The sequence below is a fragment of the Serinus canaria genome, chromosome 26 (genome assembly GCF_022539315.1).
Source record: "Serinus canaria isolate serCan28SL12 chromosome 26, serCan2020, whole genome shotgun sequence".
Taxonomy (NCBI): domain Eukaryota; kingdom Metazoa; phylum Chordata; class Aves; order Passeriformes; family Fringillidae; genus Serinus; species Serinus canaria.
Genome location: NC_066339.1, coordinates 2,475,525 through 2,497,049, shown reverse-complemented (window position 1 = coordinate 2,497,049; position 21,525 = coordinate 2,475,525). Strand labels below are relative to the sequence as shown.

The 21,525-nt window shown below is 50.8% G+C and overlaps 1 long non-coding RNA gene across 1 annotated transcript; it reads left to right on the top strand.

Annotated features, from left to right (window-relative positions):
* Positions 1-340: 340 nt before the first annotated feature.
* LOC108963114 (uncharacterized) lies at positions 341-20,258 on the top strand. Its single transcript, XR_007780101.1, has 3 exons — positions 341-810; positions 13,505-13,746; positions 18,161-20,258. It is a non-coding gene; the product is annotated as an uncharacterized LOC108963114 (long non-coding RNA).
* Positions 20,259-21,525: the final 1,267 nt, after the last annotated feature.

Here is a 21,525-nt window from a genome sequence, read left to right as displayed (position 1 = left end):
GGGCAGCAACTGCTCCCAACCGTCCTCCATGGCGGGTGGGTTGTTGTTTGTATGTACATATATATATATATTTTGTGCTCTTTTTTTTCTGCCCCCATTGGGTCCCTCTCCCGTTGGGTGTGTGTGTTCCTATTCAAGGACCCACCACCTCCTGTCGTGCTAAAACCAGGAAGGAGGGAGCCAAGGGCTCATTTCTGCCTGGACGCCGGGGCGGCGTGCGAGGGAGACAACGATGGAGGACAAGAGGAGGGAGGAGAGGGATGGGAAGGCGGGAAAAGGAGCATGGGGAGGGCGGAAAAAAAAAATAATCCACCTCCCCAGGCCTTTTGTTTAACCTGCCTCGATGCAAAGAGGGGTCTTGGGGGTTTTTCCCCTCCCCTTGTCCTTTTTTTTTCGCCATGTGCTTGAGCCTCATGGGGCGTTTTTGAGCCTGACGGGGCAACTTTCCGGAGCGGGCGGTGTTGGAGGTTGATTTTTTGGGAGGTGACGGGCTCGTCCCGCAGGCGCGCGGCTCCCAGTGCAGGAATTCCTGCCAGCTCGCCTTTGTGCCAGCCTCCCTTGGCCTTGGGTGTCTCGTTCGGATGGAGCCTGGCATCCAGGCACCGCCCATTTCTTGGCATAGAGCTGCGAGGAGAAGGAAAGGGGAGAGAGCGAGCGAGAGAAGGGAAAAAAAAAAGCTGTCTCACTCAAACTGGCCTTTCTCGGAAAAGGATCCTTCCCCGATGATTGTCCGGATAAGCGGAGCTAAATCCAGCCACTACTCAACAACAAAACCACTCTCTTCCACGGTGCGTCTCTCTTGCTGCCTTGGTACGAAATCGAACCTCACTCTTAATTTTGGTTTTTTTTTTTTTTTTTTTTTTTTGTCCGTGCGGTTGGGGTTTTTTTGCCTTTGATTTGAAATAACGTTTTGTTCCTCCAGTTGCTCCGTTGCTTTGTTGTTGCTGTAACCTGCCTTCTCCCCAAAATCCCTTCCCGCCGAGTCCTCTGGCCCTTGGTGCTAAAACACCCGACTTTAATCGGTCTCCTAGAGAGGGATGTGTAGCAGATAGGCAGGTCCCTACGTGCAGCATTTGGAGCAGAACTGGAGGGTGATTTCTCTCCCTGCCCTCGCCCCACCACCCTGGACGTCCCCAAGAGCCACCCGGAGCTGGGCGTTGTCACCTGGGTGCCTCTTTAGTTCCCCACCGGGCACCACCGATGGGGGAGAATGTGTCGAATCATGTCGGATTTGCAATTCAACATGGCAGCCGGAGCAAACGTGGTGGGAGACGCTGGGCACGGGCACTCCCGGCAGCACCAGCGCAGGGTGGGGGCACGGCAAGAGCGGATGCACGGACAGGGAGGACGAGAGGACAGCGGGGAGGACACCGGGGCGAGGTCAGAGCAGGAGGATAATTTTATTTAATTTCATTTGAAGGGGGTGAGTTCCACCAGGAGCGGTCTGGGAAGGAGGGAACTCAAGCCGCCTGGTTTTGTCAGCATTAACTGTTTAGAAGCTGGCTGGTTCCCCAGGCTGGCACGGCGTGCCCGGGCGGGCGCGGGGCTGGGAGATGCCCGGCAGCGGGGCGGGACGGGGCGCTCCGGAGGCGGCTTTTCCTGGAGCCACGGCGGCCTCGGGGCTGGGCCGGGTGCTGCTGGAGGAAGCCCTGCGAAGGCTCGGGATGTTCCCAGCCTCTGCTGGAGGAAGCCCTGCGAAGGCTCGGGATGTTCCCGGGCCGTGCGGCTCCTCCGGCCTCGTGCAGGTTCGCGCCTCGCACCGGGGCGAGGTTTGGCACGGCCGAGGCTCCGCAGGGTGGCCCAGCCCTACCCGAGCCCAGGGCTTGCCCCAGCGTGGGGGAATATGCCCTCTTTCTGTCAAACTTAATTTAGGCCTGGCTGGGACACAACAAAAGCAGCTTGTTTGCAGGGCAGGGTCCTCCTTCCTGGCTGCCGCGCACTCCGCAGGCGCTCGGAGCCATGAAAGCCACCCCTCCTCCTTCACCAAATTTTTCCTCCTCTTCCCCGCTGCCCAGCCTCCCCGCTCCTCCTCCTTTCTCTGAAAAAAACCCCTTTTTCAGTGAGCAACGCATGGCCCTACGGTAAAATCTTCAAACTGGCCACAAAGCACCCAAATGCTGCAGCCCTTCTCTGCCTCTGTGACCCAGCAGCCTGCACTGGCTGTATCAGCCCTGCTCTGGGGACATTCCCCAAACTGCCTTTCCCCCCAGGATGGTGACAGCCTCCCAGAGATGGTGTCCTGGGCATTTCACATCTTCCCAACCCCGCAGGGAGCTCTGTGGCCTTGGCACCCTGGTTTGGTGTCTGGGACTCTGGGGTCCAGTCCTGGACCTTGCTTGTGCTGTTTCCACAACACCCCATGGGTGGTTTGGCAGCTGAAATTCCCACGTTGTGGGAGCTGGGGGCAGTCAGGCATTTGGTCTGACCCCCAAAATGTGCCAGGATGGTCTCTTCAGCAGAGCATGTGGACACAGTGGGTTACATCCAGACCCTTAATTCCAGTGAAAAGGCAGCACAAGTGTTTTGCTCATCATTGCAGCTTTTCCCTTGGAGATTATTTATACAAAGAGGGCTGGGGTGAAACCAGACCTTTCCCAATTTGCTCCCAATCTCTATTGCTTTCCTGTGAAAATTTGGTGAAGAACAAATATTAAAAAAAAAAAACAAAACCAAAACCCCACTGAAGCTCCTGCAAGCAGCCTGAGAGGAAAAAAAGTCTGAACTCAAGCAAGGCTCCTCTGACGTGTCCTAAGCAAAACATCTGGCACCCCTGGAAGAGCCATCCAGCCAAGGGACACAGCTGTTTTATTCCACAGCTCACAGCAAAACAGGGCTCATGCTTCCAGAACATGGCTCAGCAGAAAGGGTGAATTCTTGAAAGGGGGAGTCAGATCTTTCTGCTGTTTATTGCCTCTGAATCCCCAGTTTGCTCTCAGGCTGCTCTGGAGTGAGCTCTGCTCCATCTCCTGGCAGGAGACCAGGAGCTTTGCTCTGAGGCTGGAGCCTGGTTCAGCTGCTGTAACCCCCAGCAGGCAGCAGAGCCACTCTGGATTTGCACAGACATTCCTCACAGCAGGATCAGGCCCCCAGGTTTCTCGAGGGTGGCTCTGGGTAATTTCCTTTCCTTAAAAGGACCAAGTTTGGCCAAGGCAGAGTTTGAATTGTGATTTCCTTTTTTCTTTTTCCTCTTTTTTTTTTTTTTTTTTAATCCCCTACAACTCACAGCAAAATTTGTATCGGTGAGAACTGCCTGATTTACAGCTGCAGAAAATGCTGAGCTCTGTGTCTCCGCAGGCCAGACCTGAGGGGGAAAGGTTCCCCCATGCTGGACCATCCATGTAAGCAGCTTCACCACTCCAGGAGCCACTTCTGGAGGGGAAAGAAGGGGTAAAAGGCAATGAGACTAATTTGAGCTCTGTGGGCTCCACCCTCAGCCTTTCCACTAATTGTTCCAAGGGATTTGGGGGTACAAGTTTCATGAGATCCTTGCAGAAGCCCATCCAAGGCAGAGCTGATGCTGGCAGGCTCCGTGGGGAACATGGTGTCCAAGCACAGCCAGATTGGATTCACCCTCTGTACCACCCCACAGCTGGGCCTCAGAAGAATCAATACCATTTCTTTTTCTCCCTGCAGTGTTTTTCTCTCTCTGCCACCTCTCTCAGCTCCTAATTTTTCTCTACCTTTTTTTCTGTGGTTCTGTTTTTTTATATTGGAGGTGCTCGTAGCTACTGTTTAACTTTGGTGAGCACTGGCTGCTGTGAAAGGTGAGGTCTGGGAGGACACAGGAGGTGACCAGTTTGTTATTGTAGGGCTGCTCATGGGCACTGAGCTGTGCTGTCTGGCTCTGCAGCTGGAAAGCCCACGAGACACGCAGGGTTTGGCATGCTAAGGCTGCTCTCCAGATAGTCCTGGCCGCAGGAAATGTAAAAGTAGCCCAGCAAAGGACACAACCAACACTGTGTGAGGCGAGGTCTGCGCAGTCAGAGGGGTGGGGGCTGTGTTGCTGAGGTGATGGCAACCAAATATCACCCTGGGGGTGGCTTCACTGAACCTCTCCTGCTCATTCCCACACCAGGGTTTTCCCCCAGTAGTGCTTTTCCCCTCTGTGGTTGCTGCCAGCATCACCATCCTGCTGGGCTTGGCAGTCCCAGCCCAAGGGAGGTGGCCGTGCATCCCTGGTTCCTGCAGGGCTGGGCAGCAGGTTTCTCTTCATCTGCAAGACCACAACAAACACTGTGCTTCTTCCTCCTCCTCCCTTCTCCTTCCTCCTCTTCCTCTTCCCCATAGATTGAGGGGTCTGCAGGGTAGGCACAGCCACCCTTATCTCAATCTTGGGTCTGGTGTGGACTCACAGAATGGTTCATGCTGATGTTTTATTGCCAGGTGTGAACACCTGAAGCAGCTTTGCAAGGCCTGGGAGCTTCTGGGAGTAACACCAGGAGTTCAGGTTCTCCCATCCTTCAGTCTGGGTTTGCCTGGCACTGGGCATCAGCTCTGATGAGGGAAAGGGAGGTTGTGGGACAGCATGTGGCATCCTGGCACGTGAGCCAGAGTGAATGTGGATGGGGAGCAGGCACAAGGGTGAGAGCAGGCACAACGGTGGGAGCAGCCTAATTTGCTTGCAGCAATTCTGACAACAGAAAGGTGAGCTCAGGCTGGTAGTGGAGGCACCCTGGGCGTGCAAGGAGAGAAGGTCCCAAAACCCCAACTCAGAGCAACAAGTTGGGTTATAGAGTTTTCCGAGCAGGAAACTCCTCACAGACACTCCACCAAAAGTCAGGGCAGCTGCTGATGCCAGTGTGATTTATAGCTTTAGTGTCTGCACATCTGCTCCCAGAGCTCCAGTTTGTGGGAGGAGGATTGGGCTAAGACCCCTGGAGCTGAGGATGCCTGGGACCATCCCTCCAGCTGCTGTGTGTTGGGAGACTTTGCTGCCTCTGAAGAGAGCTAGCATGAATGCAGAGGGACATGGATAAAAGGAAGGTTTTGATCCTTGCTCCAAGGTGGCACTGCACAAAATCCTAGCAGGTGATGAAACCCATCCACTTGGCGTGTTTCAGTGTCCAGATATAATAGAGATCCAGTTTCCAACATCACCTCCTATTTCAGTCTGTCCAGTCATCCCTCAGCGTGGTGGGGAATTGCTTCTGCTGCTTTAAATCCACAAAATTTCCTTCTCTCCCTGTCCCCAGCAGCCACACACCAAACCTCACCCTAGGGGCTGCTGCATCTCAGCAGAGATGAGGAGACACACAGTGAATGATGTGTCAAACCCAACAGTCTTTGCTGTTGACCTTGCTGACCCTGAAATCTTCCTGGCACTTCAGAGAGGCAGCAGCAAAAGAAGAGCCTGGCTACAAACTCACAGAGCAGGGAGAGCTGAGCTGATGGAGCCTGGCTGTGCAGGATCTGCCCCTGAGCCAGGGCTGCTCCAGCCGTGCCTGAGCACGGTGGGAGCTCCCATCTGGATCTCAGCTTTGCAGTCCCGGCCCTCCCCTGCCCAGGGGATTAGCGAGCTGCGGTTCCCAGGGCAGGGGAGGGCCTAATGAACAGAGAGAGGATAACCAAGCAGGTATGGGCTTCCTCTACTTTAGGGCTCAGGAGGAAATCCTGCAGCTGGTGAATCTGGATACGATTAGTGTCCATTTCTCCCTGTGTAATCAACCCATCTGTTCATCCTTGCGCATCAGCCGCACACACCCCACTGCAGGCTGATGCCTCTGGGGCACTCTGTCCATCCCTGTCACAGCCCCACTGCAGGCTGATGCCTCTGGGGCACTCTGTCCATCCCTGTCACAGTCCCACTGCAGGCTGATGCCTCTGGGGCACTCTGTCCATCCCTGTCACAGCCCCACTGCAGGCTGATGCCTCTGGGGCACTGTGTCCATCCCTGTCACAGCCCCACTGCAGGCTGATGCCTCTGGGGCACTGTGTCCATCCCTGTCACAGCCCCACTGCAGGCTGATGCCTCTGGGGCACTCTGTCCATCCCTGTCACAGCCCCACTGCAGGCTGATGCCTCTGGGGCACTGTGTCCATCCCTGTCACAGCCCCACTGCAGGCTGATGCCTCTGGGGCACTCTGTCCATCCCTGTCACAGCCCCACTGCAGGCTGATGCCTCTGGGGCACTCTGTCCATCCCTGTCTGTCACGGCCACTACGGGTGGGAGGGGATCAAGGCTCGCTCTGAGACCGGGCAGTGCCTGTTCCTCTCCCCACGGGCTGGGGCAGCCCTGGGGGAGCTGCAGCCAACAGGGCCACGATCCCAAACAGCAGCCCCCATACTTTTTTCCCTCCCCTTGTCCTTTTTTTTGCCATGTGCTTGAGCCTCATGGGGTGTTTTCAAGCCTGACGGGGCAAGCTTCCGTAGCGGGCGGTGTCAGAGGTTGATTTTTGGGAGGCAGCAGGGCCTCCAGTGCAGGAATTCCTGCCAGCCTGCCTTTGTGCCTGCCTCTCTTGGCCTTAGGTGTCTTGTTTGGATGGAGCCTGGCATCCAGGAAAAGCTGCTGCCCTGGCAGGAGGGAGGGTGGCTGCGCCCAAGGGCTTGGAGCAGTTCAGAGGGATCGCTGTGACACACAGATAAGCTCAGCTTTCCAGACTCTGCCTGCTCATCCCAGCTCAGCTGCACCACAAGCAGGTAAAGGTGGATTATGTTTGGCTGCCTTCAAAGCCTCGTTCATCCCACAGGATGCTGAGCACAGGACACACGGGGTCTCTCATGGTCAGGGGAGGGACTGAGCTCTCAGTCCTGCTCTGTGAGATCACTGGGAAAGTTGATCGGTGCTGTGCAGGATCCTCAGGGCTCATTTCAGCTTCTTTTCCTTGGCAATTTTGTCCAACTATGCAAAAAAATAGGACAGCCCTGCAGTGGGTTAGAATTGTCAGGTAATGCACCAGCCTGGGCTGAAAGGAAATCAAAAGAGAAGCTGGTGTGTGGATCAATGGGGTTTTTTTGTAGTGCAGTGGCTGAAGTGTGCATGGTCCTTTAGGGTCTTCTGAAAGGTCCAGGCTGGTGACAGAGTTGGGACAAAACTCAGGGTTACAATTCCAAGTCCTGTGTCCTCTGTACCCAAACAGTGTTGACCTCCACTGAAGTAGCTCTACTGGTGGTCACTGGAGTGTCCTGGGGATCTGTCACACCAAGTGGTGTCTACATGCAGATGAAGGTGGTCCCTACCCAGGGGAGTTCACATGCACAGCCCAGTCCTCCCCCATGTGTGGTGTTCAGGGATCCAGGCACCTGAGCTCGTGCCAAAGTGTCATTACAGCCAGGAACAATCTCAGGAATGCAGCGCAGGTTAAACACTTCATTTGCTTTCAAGGGCTACTTGTTGCTTCATTTCTAAATGCAACCTGTCCTGGGCTGCTCTTTGGCTCCTAAATCTTCTGATTTTTGTTTGGTTTGCAATGCACTGATTTACCATAAGGAATAAATGAAAAGCAAAAGAAAACAGCAGTACTTGTTTGCATAGGCCCTACATTGTTCTGTGCTCTGCTGCTACTGAAATAGGAGTGACAAATCCCAATCCCTGGACAGAGTTTTTTTGGGTGGTGGCTGTGTGCAAACAAGGCTGGGGAAGATAAACAAGCAGAAGAAAAATGGGTTTAGGAAATGACAGTTGAGGATGGTCAATCAGCTGATGGGTCAAAGCCAGCACAAGACCATCAATTAGCAAAGTCATATTGATATTGTTTCTCCAAAGCATTTTTGCATCCACAGAGAGGGCTGAGAGCTGGATCTGTGGTCAAACTTGGCTGCAGTTAGGAATCTGTACAGTTTCTATGTTGCAAAGGGGGAGTCTTAGAAAGGATTTTGCCTGTAGAAAATATGTCCACAGTTCCAGAAGGGCTCAGCCAAAAGGGTGATGAAAATCTGTCTGTTGGTGTCATCGTCAGAACTGCTGGAGGTGGGAACATTTGCTAATCTTGCTTATTTTAGGGGCCCTGCTTTCAGAAGCAGTTCAGTTCTGAAAATGCAGCTCTAAAAACTCAGCTCTTCAGAGTCTCATACAATACCTGCCTCACACTAGACTAAAGAGGAATGAAATTTTCAGACTGTAGGTTCTTGCTTGCCTAATTATGATTTTCAGCTTCTTTCCATTTGGTCTTTGCATTGTGTAATGTGACACAGAAGAAATAACTGTGACATTTTCTGTTCCAGATGGGGAGGAACCAGCTAAACCTGCAGGGTTTCAGAGCTTGCAGAGCTGGTGTGGAAGGAGAATTTAGTTTCACATTTGGGAAACAAACTCAGTTTCCTGAGTAATCTGAATTGTCACAATTTCTCTTCCTCCAGCTCTCCCAGGCCTGGGGACAGTGTCACTCTTAAGGGGTAACTTTGGCACCCTAGAGGCAGTGCAGGGTTGAGCAGGATTGTTGTATTCATCCCAAACATGAATTCAAGGCAAAAAACCTTCATCAGCTCCAGTGGTTACATCTCTATTGGAACCTTTTAGTGGGTCAAAATCTACACTATGGGTTTTGACTTCCCTGTTCAGTTGGCTCAACAGACATGAGGTGCCTGAAGCTGCACAAAATGGCTTTTGGATGAGCTCAGGACTGGCCAAAGCCTCACCTAGTTTGGCTTGCAGGATTTGTGGCAGCTGCAGCTCCAAATCCAGCCTGGGATGGGTCCCAGTGAGATGGATAGAGAAGCCATCTCTCACTTCAGAGAGTTCTCTGCCACCATCCAGCTGCTGGAAGAGAGAGGAGAAGCTGCCCTGGGTGTGAGCAGAGCTCCAGAGCAGGGTGAGATGTGGGTCACAAACAGACTGCTGGGCACGTACTAAAGAGGTCAGCAATGTTGTCAAAACCCTGGCTTGGGGTTTTTTTTTGTGGGTCTGGAGCCCCAGAGCTTGGTCTGTGATGTGGCAGCTCCATCTTCATCCATGGTGGGAGCAGGAAGGAGCTCGGATGGACTCAGTCCTTTGTGCTTCAGGAGTGCCAACAGTATGAATAATGCATAGGAGTTCAATTCTTCCCTCCCTGGCCAGGGGCAAGGTGTCCCAGCTGATAAGAACTGGGAGCCCAATCTTGTTAAAACCAGTGTTAGACTTAGACCTTCATGAGATCCACTGCCTGGAGCAATTCTATTGTTCAAAGCACATTCAGTTAATTAGTACATTAACTAATAACCTTCTCAGCATCCCAGGTAGGGAATATCTGTCTCCCAGAGGAGGAAACAGGCAAAGTGACTCACTAAGACTGGATGCAGAAGCTTAGCAATGCAGCTGTTAAGTCTGGGTTTTTCTGTCCCAAATGATTTTGTGTGACTGCTGCTGCCTTATGCACATAATTTACTCGAGACAGAAATGGAGGAGTCCTAAAAACTCCCAAGAGAGTGCTCAGGCCCAGAGAGGGAAGGTACCCCTGGTCAAACCTGAGAAGAACTGAATCCATCCAAATACTCAGAGGAGGCAATTTGCTTCACTCACCTGCACCAACTAAGGAATAAAAACAAAACCACTTCTCCTCATTTTCAAGGAAAGTTTTTCTCACCACCTTGGCTTTTCACTCTTCATCTGCTCTAAATTTCATGAGCAAATGGCCAGTGTGGGGAGGAGAGAGCACACAAGGAATGGCAGTGAGGCTGTGTTTGTACAGGCTCGCTGGGATGGGATCAGACCAGAGGGATAATTCCTGAAGAGAATCAGACAAACAGCCAGAGGGGAAACTTTGATGCTGAGGAAGCCCTTCAACTCCAACACATGATGATGAACAGCTGATTTACACAGCTTTGCTGTGGTTGGAAAAAACCCTGAGCTGAAGCACAAGGGTAGAGTTCTTTGGCTTGCCAGACCCATGACAACACCACAGACCCTTTCTCACAAGCCCTGATCCCAAAGAGAAAGGAGAATCTTGTTCTCTCCACCCGGCTCTGACCTGGAGGCTCTCTGTGCTTTGCCTCCTCTCAAATGACAGTTCTCAGCAGCAAGGATTTGCGTGCAGAGGAATGAGAGCCAACTCCTGTGTGCAGGGATCCATCCCTGAGGAGGAGAATCTCACAGGGATTCATTGTGGGGCCACGTGCCTGGTCAGTCTGCTGGCTTCCAGGCAGCCACAGCTCAACACTGGAATGTCAAGGGAGTGCCTGGAATGAGGGACCTGGTGAGGTCACAGAAGCAGAAGGCACCAAAGCAAGTGGCCTGTCCTGTAGGAGGGACTCCTTTCATGACCACAGCTTAATCCACCACCAGTTTGCTGAGCCCACAGCAGCCCAGATTGGAGGCTACAAAAATATCCCTGCTCAGCAACTCCTCCCTTGTCCTTTGTGAAGCTCCAGCATTTTAATCATGTTCACACCTCCCTCTCCTGACACAAACCATCTCAGCTCCCTCCCAGGTCCACAAAACCTGTGCATTCCTGGTCTCACTCTCTTGCTGATGCATCAGACTCTCTCCCCTCCATCAGCTCCCAAACATCCCCATTTCTTGTTCTCTGTGTTCCCATCTTTCCCCCCCTGCACCGTCATTTGAGCAAGATTTGTTGAATAACCAACTAGTGCTGAGGGGCTACATGCAGCTCTGGGTGTGCTGTTGATAGACTGAGCAGCCCCAGCCCCTGAATGTCCCCACTTCTGTATTTCTCCATCTCAGGACCACCAGGAAGGTGCTGCTGATGTAGGGGAGCTGTTACTGGGAAAGGCAAAACACCCCAAATGAGTCTTGTAAATGTGTCTCATCCTGCTCTGTTCATTTTCACTCGGAATAAGGGTAAAAACAGAGCTCCCCAGGTTGTTGGGGGTTTCTAGAAGAGAATATTGGGCACCAGAGCAGCTGAAATTGGTTTTCACTCTTAGCTTCAGCCTGACATGCTGCATGTGGCCATTCTTGATCTGTTCCTCTGCACATCTAGAGCCTTTTGATCATCATTCTCCAACTTGTCATGCTGGTTTTCCTGCAACAGTATTACACAAGAAATGCAATATTCTCTCCATGCACAGGTGTTTTCAAGCAAGCCTTGTCTTCTCATAGCCTAGTAAAATAAACCAGACTTGGATCTCTCAAATTCCTTCAAAATTCCCAGACTTTGAGGTTAATACAAAGGGCACAGACCTACCTCTGGGGTCACATGGCTCCACATCAAACCCATACTAGAAATCAGGATATCCTGAGCTGGCTCTCAGTGGAGTTTGTTACAGGTGATACTTATTTTTAGGGACATTTTAATAAGCCTAATCAATCACAACAAATTACTAATAAATCCATAACAATTTTCACCTGGAGATCTTAGGTTACTTTGCCAGAAATTGCAGTGAGGAATAGTGGTTATTAAAAAAGATCTAAAGGTTTAACTTTTTTCACAGGGTAATTCAAGATGTTGCCATTATGCTTCTGCTCTGAATTACTCTGCAGAGAAATTACCTTCCCCACTGACTCGAGAAAGATGAGCAGGTCCAGCCTCCTGTGCTTAAATTTATCCCATGTAAATATGGCACAAAGTGCCTCATCCTATTGACAACCTTCCTTACAGGATTTTCCTACAGGTCCTGTAACAGCTTCACAGCTGTGCTGGGTTTTGGCATTTCCAGTTCCCTGCATCCTTAAGGGAGAGGACTTCTAATAGGGAGATCTCATCAGTCCTAAATCTTGGAATATTCCTGATTTTCACAGCTTGTCCCATCTACAGAAGCAGAAAGCCCAGGGGCTGTTTGATTTGTGTCCTCCTAAGGGTCTTCCTATGCTGGGTACTCCCAGACAGGTTTGTGAGGTGTGTGCCTTGCTCTAAAAACCTGTCATTGGTTTTGGTGAGGATTTGGAGGAATATACACCCGTGGTGGAGGGTGGGATTCATCTGTGTGTCTTGTTGGATGTAACTGGGACTTCAGCCTTGTGCTTTTGGGAGAAGAGGGTCCGGTGAGAGGCGTCTCTGGCTACTCAAGCTGTGGGATGGGCAGCTGTGGTGCTGCTCCATGGAAGGGCAGCAAGGCAAAGTCATGGAGCTCACGAGGCTTTTTGTAGGCACAAGGTCCTGCTGGAGAGAGCCTCTGTTTCCGAGGCAGGCCCGTGCTGACGGGAGCGAGAGCGAGCAAGGAGAGCTGGGATTGCTGTTCCCGCGGGTGCCCTTGGGATCCGGGCTGTGGAGGCCACGCTGTCCCCAAGGCGGGTTCCTCTCCCCCTCTCTGCGGGTGTTATTTACACCATTTCCTGCCCAGGGAAGTTCAGGAGTTTGACGTTACTGCGTTGGTTTCCGCTCTCCTGCCCGGCTCCCGTCGGGAGCTCTCACAGAGCCCGGCAGCAGCCGGGCCGGACCCCGCGGGCGGCATGGAGGTGCCAGCCTGGCCCTGGGAGGGAAGTGTCACCCACATCAGCCCTGGCAACTCGGGCTCAACCAGCTTGGGAGGGCTGGAAAACCAACCCTGTGTCCATCCCTCCGGCTCAGTCCTGCTGTGGGACTGGACGGGGCCGGCAGGAGGAAGGAGGACGCGCCCGGGCATGGCTGCAGAGCTTTTGGGTTCCTGCCGAATTGACGCCCTCCCCTCTCCCCCCTCATCCTTCCCGCCTGGCCTGCGTCTCCCCTCCCTTCCCTTCTCCCTCCCATCCCGCAGCAAACAAAATGGCTGCTCCATGGCCATTTTGTTTCCCGTCTGGAAGGGGGACGCCGGGACGCTGGGACTTGGCTCTTTTTTGGAGGCTGCGGCCATGTCCGAGCCCAACTCTCCCGTCTCTACGTGGCACCGGCTGTAGCAAGAGAGAGAAAGGGAAAGGAAAAAAAAAAAAAGAGAAAAAAAAAAAAAAAAAGGACATTTTGGAATGAGACCAAAGGCAGAGGCAGAGAGTGGGTAGTTTTGGCGTATGTTGAGCACTGAAAATGCCTGGAATTGCCAAACTGAGCTTTTGTATGAGCAGCATAAGGGCTACTCGGTGCACGCAGAGCCGCGGGGCTGCACGGAATAGCCGGACGGAAAGGTTTGTTCGCTATATTCAATAAAACAGCCCTCCTTTCTTCTGGATTTATAAAGTACCAGAGAGCACTGTTGTCTTAATTTGTTTTTGGACGGGCGGATGGTTTTACACATCGGCTTGGTATGACCAGAGCCGGTCCTTGCCGGACGGTAGCGTTTTAACCTGTTGTGTGTCCTCTTGTTTTTGGTGCATACGGGATCTGACCTTTCCACCGAGCTGGCACTGCCTGGATTTAGCTGATGTAATCCAGAGGATATTTTTTTAGGGATTTTTTTTGTTTATTGCCTTCTTGCCTTGAAAGTTTTCATCTCAGGAATAAAAACATCTTAATTTAAATATTTAAAGCAATAGCTGTTCTTGGTTTTTTAAGCCCTTGCTTTTCTCCCAAGGCTGGAGCTGTACTGTGCTCACAAGCTGTTTACTGCACTCTGTGTGTATCCTGCACACGTTAAGGTGTGATACACAACAGAAACACCATCAACAGGAACACGCCTTGAAAGTTTAAAGCAACTTGGTGGCGTTACTGTAAAATTTTGCACAGAAGCAGGGCAAAAACACCAGAACATGCGCCAAATAAAAGTGATTTTTTTTTTTTTTTAGTGATTCTGCATTTCCTTCAGTAGCCTGGATGTCTTGGCGTTAGTAGCCACGTCACTTTGTTCGTGGACACTCTGAGGAGCAGATCCCTGCCCCGTGGCACGGGGGGGGGATCAGGCTCAGATAAGGTGCTGGCATGATCGTCCTGCTGTTCCTTGAGTGGCTTTCCAGACATGTGGAGAGAAGCAGAGCGGAGCTGGGAAGGAGAGCAGAAAGAGGTGAAATGGCTTTCCTTGCACAGAAAGGTATTTGATTTGCCTCCATATCCCCTTGGCTTGTTTGCAAACAGACAATAGAGAGAATGGCAGGGCCACGGTGGTCCCGGAGCCGGGGCTGCACGGGCAGGCGCTGGGCGGGTGCTTCACGGTGCAAATGTCATGTTTTGGTCCAAATCTACGTTAGAGGTGGACATTACCTGCACACCTTTCATGAGCAGCTTATGAACTCAACATTGAGAAGGTTAAAGGTATTAATAGAACAGTTTTATGGACTATTATAGAAAAAAAAAATGGTTTTTCTTTCGATTTTTGAGTTAGCCTATAGAATTGAATGCAGAACAGGTAAAAATAAGCCTGAAGGATATTTTTTCCTCTTATTTTTAGTATTTAATGAAATTACGCTGTGAAATATCAGTAGCGGCTATCTTTTGTGCCAAAAATTCTGGGACTTTTTTTGGCTTCAGGAGAGGGTGAGGTATATACAAATTTACAAGGAAAATACACAAAAATTTAGAAAAAGCATTACCTTTATTGTCACCTTTAATAATGCATTTAGGAAGGGTTAATAAAAGATAAGTCATATAACAAGCAGGTTACAGATGCCTGCATTATAGATAACAATATCAGATTCATTAATAATGATCCAGATGTTTAGAAACATCTGATAGGACTCAAGACAACCCCTAAGAGATGAGCAGCTGTTTATAAAGATACCTGCTAATTGTTTAATAATAAATGCCATGACAAAATTGATGTGAAAAATTCCTTATGTCATTAAAAGTGTGTGGAGTAAAAGCATTGCTGAGAGACACGGGCTGTTGCAGCATTGCACTGTAAATATTTTTACTTCCATTTCTCTTTCCCTATTCATCTTTGATTAATTGTTTCAAAGTGTGATATTTAATATTGACTTTAGGATGGGGCGTTTGCGAAGGTGGTTGGCCTTGCTTTGCTGAAAGGTTTGCCTGGCCTGGGAGAAGTTATAAACAACTTGTCTTCATGGTTAGTTTGGCAAATGTCATTTTTTATTGCTTTCCCATGGCACAGGGTGTGTCCAAGATGGGTTTTTGGTTTGTTTTCTGCTTTTTGTGCAAGCGGGTTCCTCGCTGCCGGCGGATCAGCAGCTCCAATTGGCGTTGTGGGTCCCCACAATGCTGGGGAGTTACTGAAAACAAAACCTTCCACCCTTCTTTTGCCTTATTTTTGCTTTGATTTTCAATTTTTTTTTTCTTTTTTGGTCCGTTTGGGTTTTTATTTTTCCAGCCAGGTTGGGAGGACACGAAGCCAAGGGAACAAAATGGCCACACTCGGCCATTTTGTGCCAACGCCGCCGTTCAGGGAGCCGGGGCTGGTTCTGCCCCAGCTCCAGGAGGCTGAAAATCCCCCTGGAGACTCCCTGGGGTCCTGATTTCCCACTGAGAAGCCCCCCCTGTCCCTGGCACGCTTCAGCACCGATACAAAGGCTGAAAGTGGTGTCAGCTTTTAAAGCAGAGACTTTGTTGTTTTCTGGTTTCCTCCTCCCCCCTCCTCCATTTCATTCAGTGCTCCTTAATGAACCAGATCAGCTCCTCAAGGCTTCCGAGCCTTTCCAGCTCCTCTCCGAGGTGGGCTCCTTTTAAATGCAGACACTTGGCCGTGCTCAGCAATCTCTGGTGCAAAGATTTTTCAAAATTTGGGGGATGGCATCCTGGGTTTTCTACTGGGGTCATCACGAGCCACCCTGAGCCTTGATAAATGAGGAGAAGTTTAGGTCGCTTCTTGATTCCAAAAAGAAGTCTGAAAGCTGGAATGGAAATGCCATTTTTATTGCAGTCCGTGAAAAAATCCCTTTATCTCCCAGTTTTCCTCCCCCCTCCAAGCACCTGTAGACAGTGGGACCATGTAGTGACACATTCTGTGCACAGGAACCTTCGTGCAGTAGCTTGCAGAAACCGATGAAGTTTTTTCACAGAAATCAGATTTGATCAATTTTGAGGGATTCCTATAAATCTGGAAAGTAGAAATTACAGGGCCACTGCCTTAAGGCCTGCACAGAAAGTTGTGTTTTTTGAAGAGGTTCTTGGCAATCAAGTATCCAAAGATCTTTCAAAACTGGGTTTAATCTCAGAAGGCAGTGAGAAGCTTTGGGTGTGGGTCTCTGACTCCTACAGACCCTGTCAGCTGTTTTATCCAGAATTTTGCATAGCTGCATCACATCCAGGCAAATTTGGGCACATCTCCTTCCTTCCTTGTCTTTTGCCTTGATGGTTTAGACCTCGGGCCATGAGGAGAGGGAATTCCTGTCATTGCAATTTGTGTAGGACAAACAAGTGTGACAGTGATACTAAGGGTAGGATGCTCTTAGTCATCCTTACTGGCCATAAAAAATCCCCCTGTTTGATCCATAAATCCTCCTGTTTGACTCCTTTCTTCACAGATCCTGCTAAAATCAGGATTCCAGAGTCAGCAGATGGGTATTCCCAAAACCTATACTCATTAAGAAAATTAATTATAATTAAGTCTTCTGTTTTCACGTTTACTTATAGAAGTCAGAAGGGATTTTTTTTCCTCTCTCTCTCCATATATAATTACATCTACGTGAGCTCAGAGTTATTTAATGTGATTTCCCACCAACAGTTTGAGATTGGCCCAAATGCCTGTTGTCTGCAATGGTATCAAGAGTGACCTTTGAAATGCCTGCCTGATACATCTGGTTTATGTGCTTAGAGCAATATAAACCACCAGATTGGGAACCAGGAAAAATTGTTCCTCCAGGCCAGCTGCTAAAAGTCTTCTTGGAGAAGAGAAGCATCCTCTTCCTCTATGCATCACCCAGGAATCATCTGGACCACCCACCCTCCCAGTCCCTCACCAGTGCAGCATCTGGTGGTTTTCTTGCCACCCTTCTGCTTGATGCTTGTGGCAGCAGCCTAATTTTTGGGAAGCAGAAATATTCTGGTTTAAACTAAGCCTTCTGTCCCCAAGGAGCTGAGCAGTGACAGACCTGATGGACCCTAAAGCCTGGCTGTCACCTCACCTCAGCTCTGGCTGGTTGAGGAGGGAAGTGCAACCCCTGTGCATCACTTTCTGTGCTGATAAAACCAGGAGAAACAGCATTTCCCATCAGGAGGCTGTTTGGATGCACTTGGCACCAGGGATGAGCTGGACACTCCAGTGCTGTAGGATCCAGTTCTGCCACATTGGGGATTTGACATTTGGGATGCACTTGGCACCAGGGTTGGGCTGGACACCCCAGTGCTGTAGGATCCAGTTCTGCCACGTTGGGATTTTGACCTTGTTCATGCCCTGTTGCACCAGGAGAGGCCTGGGCCAGATGGTCCAGCACAGTGGGTCACTCCCTGTCAAGGACCAGTTTGTCAAAGGAAATTAAGAGAATTACCTGGACTGTGCTGAATGCCAGTGAGGAGAGCCTGTGGAGAGCTCTGGAAGAGGGCACTTCCAAACCTTGCTGCAGAGATAGCCTTGCACCTGAGGCCATCCTAAACTCTCACAAGGATTCCAGCTACAGTAGTTGACCAAAGCTTTGGGATTATTTAGCCTGTTGCCTGGTAGCTGTGGAAGCACAAAGCATTAGGCAGCTTTTATCCCTTTGGAGACTTCTGCCTGAGCCCCCTCCTCTCCCACCAGAGCGCTCAGCAGATGCTTGTGGAGGCTGGGGACATCTCCTGCTGAGCTCCCATGGGAAGTTATCCTTTGGGACTGTGCTGGGCTGCACATGCAGCCTGCTTGGCGTGGCTCCCTCATCGTTAGGGCCTCTTCCATCTCCAAGGGGAATTATTTCTTCTCCTTGCAAAAGAGCCTCACACGTTTCTTTCAAACTCCCAGATTAATACCTCGCCTCTGTATTTGGGTGTACAGAGAGTGAAGAAGCCTCAGAAGGTGAGCCAAGGGCTTGAGGGGAAGCCAGTCTGTCTCAGATCCATGCTAATACTGCTTGGCTGGGCTGGAGCATTAGAGGGACAGCGCGGCTGCATGTTGCACTCATTTGTTTAGGAAATAAGATCTGCCTTGATGTACTCGATACCATTACATTTGCAGCCTAAAAGCTTCCTTGTACTTAGTTATTACTAATCTGCTCAATTCCCTGGAGTGCACAGCAGCTAAATTGATGGATTCTCTTATCTGGTCTGGCAGGTTTGTTCTAGATATGCTGTGTGTTCAGGAGGTGAGGTCAGCCTGGCTGGGTGTGCTTGGCGCTGCTGCAGCTTCCCGGAGCTCTGCTATCTCCATGTGTAGCCCCAGGTTCCAAGGGCAGGGCTGCTGCTTTTGGGCACCCTTGGGTGCATGAACTCTGCAGCCAGTGGGATTGCCAAGCACAAGGTATAGTCCAGGTGGGCTGAAGGAGGTTTGAAGAAGGAGAAGGAGCTCCAGGACAAGGCTGGATATGACTCCTTTCCCCTGCCATCAAGAATTCTGATTTTTCATGCATTCCTTCTTGCAGGACCTGTGGAGCAGCCAATGCCTGGATAAGAATCATTTCAGTGCCTGGATAAGGATCATCTCAGTGCCTGGAAAAGGATCATATCAGTGCCTGGATAAGGATCATCTCAGTGCCTGGAAAAGAATCATCTCAGTGCCTTAGGCTGCCATGGTCCCAAGCTGTCCTTGAGGCTGAGGTAGTAGATTGAATAGTTGTGGAGTCTGGTCCTCCCTCTGAGCTAACTATACAATCTACTGTCTTTCCTAAGGAGACAGTCAGGTCTTCAGGTCTGCTCGTCCACTTCTACACCAGGTGTGGGGCAGGTGGTGCCAGTAGAGCACATCTGTGCCTGTGACTCGTCTGTTCTGCTCTGTGGAGGTGAGGTAGTAGGTTGTATAGTTTGGTGGGAGGGATTTGATCCCATTTCAGGTGATAACTATACAGTCTATTGCCTTCCTTAAAGAGCAGCAAAACCACGGAGGAGCTCCCGAGGCATCGCTGCTTTTGTTGAGGATCCAAAAAAGCAGCATGGCATTGTTAAACAACTCAGTGGGTGTTTCTCTTACAGCATCCAGAATTGCATTCTTCCAGGAATTGCTTCATGCCTCAGGCACTGGAGCATGGAGCCACCTGCTTCCAGGGAACCCACCTCTCTTTAAGATTCCAGAGAACCAGGGAAATGAGGTTGCACAGCAGCTCCCAGTGTTCAATTTTATCCTTTTTTTTTTTTTTTTTTTTTTTTGCAGGAGATGGATTCAAGTTGTAAAGTGTTTAAATGTGTTGATCTTTTTTTCTGGTCTGTCCTCAGGTCTGGAGGGGTGCAGATACTTTTGTATAAATGGGACAGATCTGAGCTCCTGATTTAATTTTGTTGTGCCCAGTTCTGAAGTTTGGGTTCAGAACCAGACCCAGGGGCAGGCTTAGCCTGTGGACTTCAGAGCCCTGGGAGCTGATCAGATTTGGCTGCTTGGCCCCTGCTCAGGAAGTGCATTTTGTTTTGGACAAGTTCCCAGCCTGTCCCATGGAACAGAGTTAGAGGGTGGTTCTTTCTGATCTGATAATCCCTTATCAACTGAACTCCCTCACATGCAAACCCTGTCAGGGAAGTTTGGGGCTCTTGGGTATTTAAACAGGGTGAACCAATGATTCCAACTAAAATCTTGAACTAAAGTGGAGACAGGTAAGGAAGAGACATGAGGCAGAAGGAGCAGGTTCTAATCCTTCTGGGTTCTCCCAGGCAGTCCCCTGACAACAGACATGGGAGAAGTCATCACGCTGCAGAGCTCTGGGCCTTGGCAGGGGACTGGGAACTGTTAATTCTTCTGTTTCTTAGGAGCAGCTGGGACGATCCCTCTGCCGTTTTCCAGAGTAAGTAGGGTCAAGGCCAGGAGTGGAGCTGTAACACGATCAGGGCTGCACCAGGAAGGACATTTCAGGCCATTATCACGACCATCTTACTGCCAGGGAGACTGTGAGACCCGAGACACCGGGGAGCGAGGGCAAGCAGAGGACACCTTCTCAGATGAAATGGGAGGGAGAGAGCAGAGAGAAATTGGAGCCCTCCGATTTCATCCTGAGCAAAGGCACAGGGAGAGCCAGAGCTGGCTGCTGGGGCCGTGGGAGTCCCCAGAATGAAGCAGAATTTCAGGCCCCTCTGCTGGGACAGGGCGTAGCTGCAGCGGGGCTGGGACGCAGCTGCTGGGTGGGGATGCTGCAGCTCCAAGCAGCGAAGGAATGCAGCCCTCTCTCCATAAATCTGGCTTTTCAGCAGTCCTGGCGACTTGCTGTGCAACACTACAGCTTGGTCCTCTGAGCTGCATTATTATCCTCCAGCTGCTTGCTCAGGGGCAGGGCTCCTGCCCGCAGATTGCCTGGAAGGTTTCTAAAATAGCAGCACAAGCATGGAACAGGGTGGCATATCCACTTCATCTGGAGAGGTGTGCCCTGGAAAAGAGCTAATCCCACGTGTCCCAGATGGAATCCCTTCAGTCCCCCTCCATGGCACTGATACTAATGCAGAGAATCTCAAACAGTGGAACTGTGTGAGCTGGAAGCCATGAATAAAATATTACTGGAGATATTCCCTCGTGAAAATAAACTTGGTTTGACTTTTTAAAAACTGAGTCTTTTTATTGCCCTGAAGTGAGCTTGGCTGGTGAACTGGGACTTCTTGAGGGGTGATCACTGTTCCTGGCTGACCAAAATCCTGAGTGTGAAAGGGAAGCCACAGGATGAGGATGTGGGGCAGACTGAGTTGGCCAAGCAGCTGAGGCCATGTGTGTTGGCTGCAGCAGGTGCTTTCCTGACACAAATCTTCAGCACAACTCTTACCCAAAGCCTGACCTGCTTCCTCACCCTCAGTCAGATCAAGGGTTGCAGGCTGGGCTTCCCTCTGCCCTGGATAGTCCTTGCTATAAACCTGTTCATAATGTGCATACCAGCAAGAGGAGAACACAGGGTTCACTAACCCAGATAAATCCCATCAATGGCTAAGAAACCAGCCCAGGTAATGTTTAATTGCTCCAGTGGATCCTGGCACAAAGGATCATTTGCCCAGGAGGAGGGTGACCAGCCTGGCTGAGCTTGCACCCATGGATCTGTGGGACACTCCTCTGACTCACCAGCCAGGATCCCACAGCACATGGCACTGGGGCAGCCTCATCATCCCTGACCACAATGGCAGGGAGGAATGGGCACTTCCTTTTAGCAAAAAGCAGCCAGGAAGCAAGATCAAGAAAGGTGGGTCCTCCCCAGACCATCTCAAGACACAGTGGAACGAGAGCACTTTCAGCCCAAACACTCTGAGGGAATACTTGGAAACAGGATGGAACTGCCAAAATGCAAATACCCAGCAGGGTGTAGGTGCTCACCCCAACCCTTCTGACCCACTGCATTCATGGGAGATTCAGCAGCTGAAGCAAAGGAAGCTCCTCTTGCTCAGCCAGCAGCAAACACCTCCCTGTCCCTGCTGGAAACAGGTCCAGGGATGGAGGGAACCCAGCAGGTGAGGTTGATAAAGAAGCCAGGCCTCACAAACACCACAAATGACACCATTTCACCCCAGGCAGCACAGCTGATGGGAAATGCCTTCTCCTCCTCCCAGCACACAGGGCCATGGGGCTGTAAGAACCTGGCAGAATCTTTGCCAGGGTCACCCCAGTGTCAGAGTCCCCTTTATGCCAACCCCATAAATGGAGTGGAAATGCTGCAAAAGGCTGCCTTGAATGTCTGTGTGCACTCCCCTGTGCACCACACCAAACCCTGCCCTTGCCTAAGCCCCAGATTCAGCACTCAGCCAAGCCCCCCAAATGCCTGTGTGGGCAGGCTCAGCCCTGCTGTCCCGGGCAGCAGGGCAAGAGGAAAGCGGATTTCCTTCTGGGTTGGAC